Below are 7,390 nucleotides of genomic sequence, written 5' to 3'. Positions count from 1 at the left end.
GGAAGAGGGTTGAGCTCCACACAAGAAAGATAAGGAAAAATTGGAGATATTTGACCTATTCTACACCAAAGTGGTTCAAATCAACCAAGCTGTAGATACCATGTTGAGAAAACGTGGTGCTCATGCTAGATCAAGTGTGTGGAGAGGAGAGACTCAAAAAGTACAAGAACAAACTCTTGCTTATTAAGTTGTTTATGAATACAACTAGGCCTTGCTCCCATACAAAATGCCTCATGGCCTCATCTTTAAATAGATGAGCTAGTGGACCTTAAGTCCCTTCACACTCACACCTTCCTCTTCCCCTTCTACATAACCTTAGTCTCTTAATAAGGTGGAGATGTGTGTTGCTAAGGAATTGGTGCTAACTTTAATAGTCCAAGAAGGAGATCAAGGACATGACTGTGGAGATTAAAAAATTCAATAATGTTCTAGAAGAACTTGGCCTACTAGAACAAGTGGTGAGTTAATTTAACGAAGCATTTGTTAAGGCCATATTTATGAAGTGACTTTCTTGTAGGTTTCAAAGGTCAGTAGTACACGCACACCAAGAACCACCTATCCGATCTTTTGGCTATGATGACTTGCTATGTTTGAAGAGGGATTGACATTATGACTTCTTCTATGGAAGTTGATTTTCAGGTCAAGGCAATGAAATTGATCATTGGTTTTTTTTCAAGATGTCTACTAAACGACCATCCTCTAGCGTCAAACTCATCAATAGAATGAGATGTTCAGAGAATGGTGATATAAGGAGAGCTTGGATCCAATTTGACCACACTAGAAACATCATGGAAGTCAGAAGTGCACATTGCACATTGGAGCAATGTAACAATTTTGGTATGTATAAGAACCATTGTCTTAAAAATAGTGTCTTTAATGATGTTTTAATATGTCTCAAACTGTTTAGTAGGTGGAGAAGAGTGGTGATCACTCATGTATTCCACAAACAAACTTGTTAGAGACTAAACATGGAATCTAGTTAGCTAGGGAGGGGTTCACAAACAAAAACTAACATGGAATCTAGTTAGCTAGGGAGGGGTTCACAAACAAAAACTAACACTCTACAATGCAGCAAGCATGGCTAATGCTTTGTTGTGGAGTCCAAAGCAAATTTCATACATGATGGGCAAGCATATTGGAGTAGGTCGAAGTCTTGAAAATCTCATTGAGAGGGAAAATGTGCATACTCCAAGTCCAACACAAGTTGACAGTAAAGAGCACCAGCACAGGTACACCCATGTAGAAGGCCCCAACCCCATTGGCAGTTCATCAAGAATCAGCCCAATACAAGAGGCAATGATCTAATGTAATTGATTTGGATGATGATTCTAGTCATAGACCTGAGTACAGAGAGATAGAAGGTCTATTGGACACATTTTGGGCAATTAAGAGAACTCCACTAGGCAGTGGAGTAAAGTGTTTAGGTCATATAGGGAGTAGTATACATGTGTAGTCACATGATTGTAGGATGTGCAAAAGGAGTACCTACACTATCATGTTTTTCAACAAGATCCCATGCTATTGGGAAGACTAGTCAAATGATGTGGTTTTTCAATAATATCATGCATACATGGTCTATGGATAAGAACATTAACCATCTATGAAGACACTACCGACTTTTTTAAGTATTGTGAATGGACCACAATACCTTGGAGATAACTTCGGACTTCTTTCCATTTTCAAAGATTCGGAGTGCTCAGGAATCTTTAAAAATACTTGTCACCTTCTTCAAAGATGATATGCCTACGATCTTTGTCTACATAATGTTTAGCACGATCTTGGGCTCTCTTAACATTATCTTTTGCGATTTTCATCATCTCCTGGAGATCTTAAAGAAAATCTTTACCTTTGTGATTCTTCTCTCTCTTGAGTCCAATGGCCATGAGAACTCTACACTGGATCCTCGTAATAAATGTTTGGTATAGTTGTTAGCAAATCTATATGGGCAATACGCATCCAATTGGTTTGCTTCTTAATTATGCTCATAGCATATCCTTTTGGATTTGATTGGCTCTCTTGGTTAGACCATCGCTATGGATGATTAATCGTACTCAAGCTTAGCATAGTATCCATTTTTTGAACACAGGATGCCAAAACAACTATTTAAACTTTATATCGATATCGCTTACTATATTGGCAATCAGCCCACATATATGCGACTACTATACTCAATGAATATCCGAACTAACTCTAGCATACTAACTGTCTTTTTGTTGGAATGAACCAACACCTTTAAATCAACCAATCCTTGATTATCCAAACTGAATCATGGCCTCTATGCATTTTGGATAATCCCTTAAAACTCTCGAGTTCTACATCTTACTGACCGTATACTTTACTTCCTTTGGCCAAATCTTTATATTTCAAGTGTTGAATAGCTTGAAATATCATTGGATGAGAAACTTCTCAACTAGTTATTACCGATCAAACACTTTTTGATTACCTCATCCTCATTATCTAATAAGTGTCCCATAACAACAAGATACTTTTAGTAGTCTGCTATTGCTACTAGACCCTCTTAAATGCGGATATCCTTTGGTCTAGGCAATAACTCCTTTTCATAAGCTGAATAATTTTGTTGAGCTTGTTCCAAATTTTTACTTTCCAATACAATAGGTTGCCCCCTTGTAAAAGGACTACACCTACTGCTGCATCATTATTAGCACCCATCTCTACCACAAAGGGTTGATTCGGATTGACAACTTGGAGAATGGGAGTTGTAGCTATAACTACCTTAAGTTTTTCAAAACTTATTTGCTAGGAATCCCCCCAAACGAAGGTGTTTCCCTTTCCTTTAAGTTGATCCATCATCGAGACAACTATCTTAGCATAATCTCAAACATAATTTCTATAGAATCCAGACAAACCAAGAAAAAATTGTAATTCTTCTAAGTTTGTGGGATGTGGCCATTTCAATATGGCTTCAACTTGCACTGGATTCGTACAAATGCCACCTTTGGAGATTATGTGGCCTAAGTATTAGATTTCTATTACGAAGAATTCACTTTAACTCTCTTTGGCATAAAGTGAATGCTTCCTGAGTAACTCAAATACTTGCCATAAGTGTTAGAGATGTTCTTTCTTGGTACAACTATAGATCAGGATATTGTCTAAGAAAACCATGATAAATTTTCCTGAATAGGGCTTTAAGACACTATCCATGAGTTTCATGAATGTGGCCGGAGCATTATTCAAACCAGAGGGCATGACTGAAAACTCATTAGTGACAAAACTTAGTTCGAAAAGTAGCCTTTTGGACATCCACTTCCCAAATTCTCGCGTAATGATATCCGGATCGTAAATTGATTTTTGTAAAGTACTTTGCCCCTTGGATTTGATCAAATGACTCATCTATTCGTGGAAAAGGGTACTTATTCTTAATCATTATTTGATTCAAACCATGGTAGTCTACGCATAGTCACATAGACCCGTATTTTTTCTTCACCAATAGAATTGGTAAAGCCCAAGGCAAAGTGCTTGGTCGAATGAATCCACTTTTAAGGTATTCCTTTAACTGTCGTTTGACTTCTTGTGCTTCCTTAAAACTAAGCCGGTAAGGAGGCTTACTTATACTAGCTTTGAGCCAGGTTGGATGCTCAACATCACGGATTAGAGGATATCCTTCTTCCAATAATTCATTTGAAAACACATCCTATTTGGCTTTGTGCAAACTCAAGAATCTGGTGCTAGAAAAGTGGAATGTGCACTAAACATCATTAGTAGGCACCTCCTCAAAAATGGTAAAGGACTAAGTCGGGGGCTCTCTCCTGATAGGGTGTGCTCCTTAGCTTTACCACATACCATGTGGGTGTGTCCATCAAGTTGGTCTCCAAGAATTTGACATAAGAGTTAGTGGGTGATCGATGTCCCACACATCTTATCATAGTCATTAATCAAAGAAAACACATACTTATGGTCACTTTGACTTTCCGCCAACTTTAATTTCTTAACTAAAGGATAGTTCAAGAAAATGTTTGTGGCTCTATCATCAATCATAACTCGTACCTTGTGACCTTTAACGTGATCATACATTTGAACCAACTCATGTGGTCCAAATGTTAGCACCCATATCGATGACGTGTGACACAACACACATGAGTAGAATCAGCATGATAAACTTGAACCTCTTTAAAGTTACGAGAAGTCTCTAGAGGGAGCACGTTCATGAATAGTATGCACTTGCTTTTCTTTACTTTGATCACGATGGTTCTTCTCATTTTCTTTTAGCTTAGAACATTGTAGTTTACTATGACCCTTTTCCATGCAATGAGAACATAAATTTTCTTTTTTCACTCTTTCAAAATCTTCATGCTTCAGATCTTTGTGTGGTCCTTTAGACTTCTTAGATTGGTCATTCTTTAGATTAGGTCCTTTTCTTTTATTTTGACCTTGCTGTTTGGAACCCTCGGACACACCAGATGTCCATTGTGCATTCTTAGCACGCTTTTTCTTTCCGACAGTGTTATCGAAGATCTGAGCAAACTTAATTTCTTCTTCTAAAGTTTTCGATTCATTTTGCTTAACTTGATTCTTATAGTTCGAGTCTAATCTGTAAATCCATAAATTTTATGAAAGTCGTCCATTCCTTTCAACTTGAGAATGATTTCTCTATAATTGGATATATAATGAGTCAATGAGATATTTCTCATCTCACAATTGTCCCACACTTCCCAATTATGATCCATTTCATTCTTGGAAAGAAATTCTCTCATGAATGCACTTTCAAATTCAGCCCATGTAGTAGGCTGATTTCCAAACTCCAAGCTCATTCACCACTTATATGCTTTACCTTCTAGAGTTAAGCTCGCTCTTGAAGCATGCGTATCTCCTCTGGAGAGTGCGATGCAATCAATGCAAATCCTATCACTTTTGTAAAAAAGTGTTGAGCGCATCCTTATTTCGTTCTTTCTCTTAACCATTAAAAGTCAGAGGTTTTAGATCTTTTAGAATAGCAGCAGCATCTCTAGAATGAGATGTACCAACATTCATGTTGTGCCCTTGGGTGGAAGCCACTGGCATCTCTCCCACTGAAGCACTTATGGTGGTAGAAGCTTGCATGTTATCCTTTAACTCCTAAGGAAAGAGGAGTACCTTATCGTACTTGGCCTCAATGTCCAAAGTAAGAGACTCTAGAACCTTAAAATGTTTAGTGATGTGACCAAATTATAATCAAGAAGGTCATCATCGATCATCGTGAAATCAGGCTCGACCACTGTCTTTTCCGTGTCCAACGAATGACTGGGATCTCCATTTACGGAATCCTTAGGGTTATTAGACTCCCTATGGACCCTCTAAATGCGATGCAAGAGAATAAACACAAGCACCAACCTCAAGTACAAGCTCTAGGAAAGCAACCGGATTGTTAGCTTGAAGTGAAATCATCGGTGCGAAATGAAAATTTGAGAGTTGTCGTGGGCGAAGTACCTCCCAATCTTCGTAAGAAAGGCTCAAAATTCCTCTTGAATAATCCAGCGTGGGAACAGCCTCCAAACTTCAAAGGTTAAAAACCTTTGTGAAGTTTCGAAAGAAATTGGATTTTTTTTTCTCTCTTTTTAATTAGAAACCTTTGAATTTCGGTGAACCTTTGATTGTGGCTAGCGGCATCTCTCAGGCAACATTTTTTTTCCTTCCTAAATGCGCCAATGAGTGTGGTGGCTGAGTCGCCACGAAGGCCACGATGCAATGGCCGCTTGACTGTTGTGCCGATGTGTGGCACTAGTTAGTGTGCTGGCATGTTGTGTACACCACAAACTGGTGGACTTATACCACGAAGTGAGAGATGGAGAGAGAGAGAGAAAAACTCTCCTTCCCTCCACGTCTTCACGACTTCAGTGCTTTCAAGCTTCTTCTCGCCTTCAGCATTCAGGTCTTGAGGATGTTGCAGCCTTCAGTGCTTAAGGATGTTGCTCTGATACCAATATGAAGACACCAGCAACAACTAGGCTACCTACTGAGAGACCTTCGTTTCACCTCCCAACCATAGCCAAAATAAAACACATGACCCTCTAAGATTGGACCCAACTCTTTTATTAGCTAGTTGCTCTTCACATGTGCCTGGCCACTCTCACTAGTGTTTGGCCACTCTAGAGTCCGTACCTGGTCATTTTGGCTACCCTCCTAAACCCCGCATGTGCCTTGCCCGGACAATGAGCTCTCTAGGCTCCCAATAATTCCATTGTCATGACACCATCCCCCACACAATGTGCCTACTATATGACCAGTGGCCCATGCTGCTAGGAAGACTAGTCAAATGATGTGGTTTTGCAATAATCATATCATGCATACATGGTCTATGGATAAGAACATTGACCATCCCCTACACAGTGTGCCTACTATATGATCAGTGGTGGCTGAAAGCACAAATTTGATTGTTGAAGAGGTCAATGCATTGTTGCTTTGCAGGCTATAACTTACGGAGTAAGACATTGGGAAGTCATGAGATGGCTCGCACAAGATACAGAACAAGCATTTTAGAAGAAGCTGTAAAAAGGATCAAGAAAACACTAGATATTAATGCCCAAGCTACACAAGTGCAAGTGTTTCAAGCTTCCAAACATGAGGCTTTCACATTGAGATGTTTGGAGAAGGTTCTCATGTGGGAAGTTATGATGTGCATATGAAAATGTAGCCATCATGCGAGAGAGAAAAAGAGAGAGATATATATATAAAGAGAGAGAGACATAGAGAGACAGGTATGTAGCTAAAAGATCCCCATTCTTTTAAAACCGCTTGCCATTTTTTGAAAATCGCTCTCACACAATTGCTCGCCAAAAAAAATCCCCCAAAATCTCTCCCAAGAGCCTTTTGTGAAAATATCTTCATAATTATCTATTGTTGTGTAGTAGACAAGCTCCACCTCTCCATCCATGAATAAGCTCATACATAAAAAGTGTGTGGCTATGCATGCAACTATAGTCATGTGTATAGCATAATGGGAAAACAATCTAGACATTCCAGAGAGCACTCGAGAGAGCTCAAAATCTAATCCCAATATCACAAAAGAAGAAGCAAAAAATGTATTGTAATACAAGAAAATATGGACTAAATCAATATTGGCAAATTCAGAAATTGTTTAATGAATTAGGGTGAGCTTAGCCCAACATCTATCACATCTTCCATCAAATCCATACATGCTAATTGGTCTATCTCAAGATCCATATGTCCCATTGCAAGATCAATAAAAAGGTCTATCCCACTGCTAATGGACTCAACATCATTATCGTCGTCATCATCATCATCATCATTAAGCTCGGATTCAATTCCTTCCTCATCATCTTGGATAGGGACACCTTCATCTTGATTAGTTGGTGGTATCTCACATTGGTCATCTGATACTTGACCCTCCATATGTTCATTTTTTACTAACACTTCATCTATAAACTCTTCAACA

This window comes from Cibotium barometz, chromosome 36 (assembly GCF_041138505.1).
Source record: "Cibotium barometz isolate CiBa-2024 chromosome 36, ASM4113850v1, whole genome shotgun sequence".
In the NCBI taxonomy this organism is placed as follows: domain Eukaryota; kingdom Viridiplantae; phylum Streptophyta; class Polypodiopsida; order Cyatheales; family Cibotiaceae; genus Cibotium; species Cibotium barometz.
Note: the sequence above shows the minus strand (reverse complement) of the source record.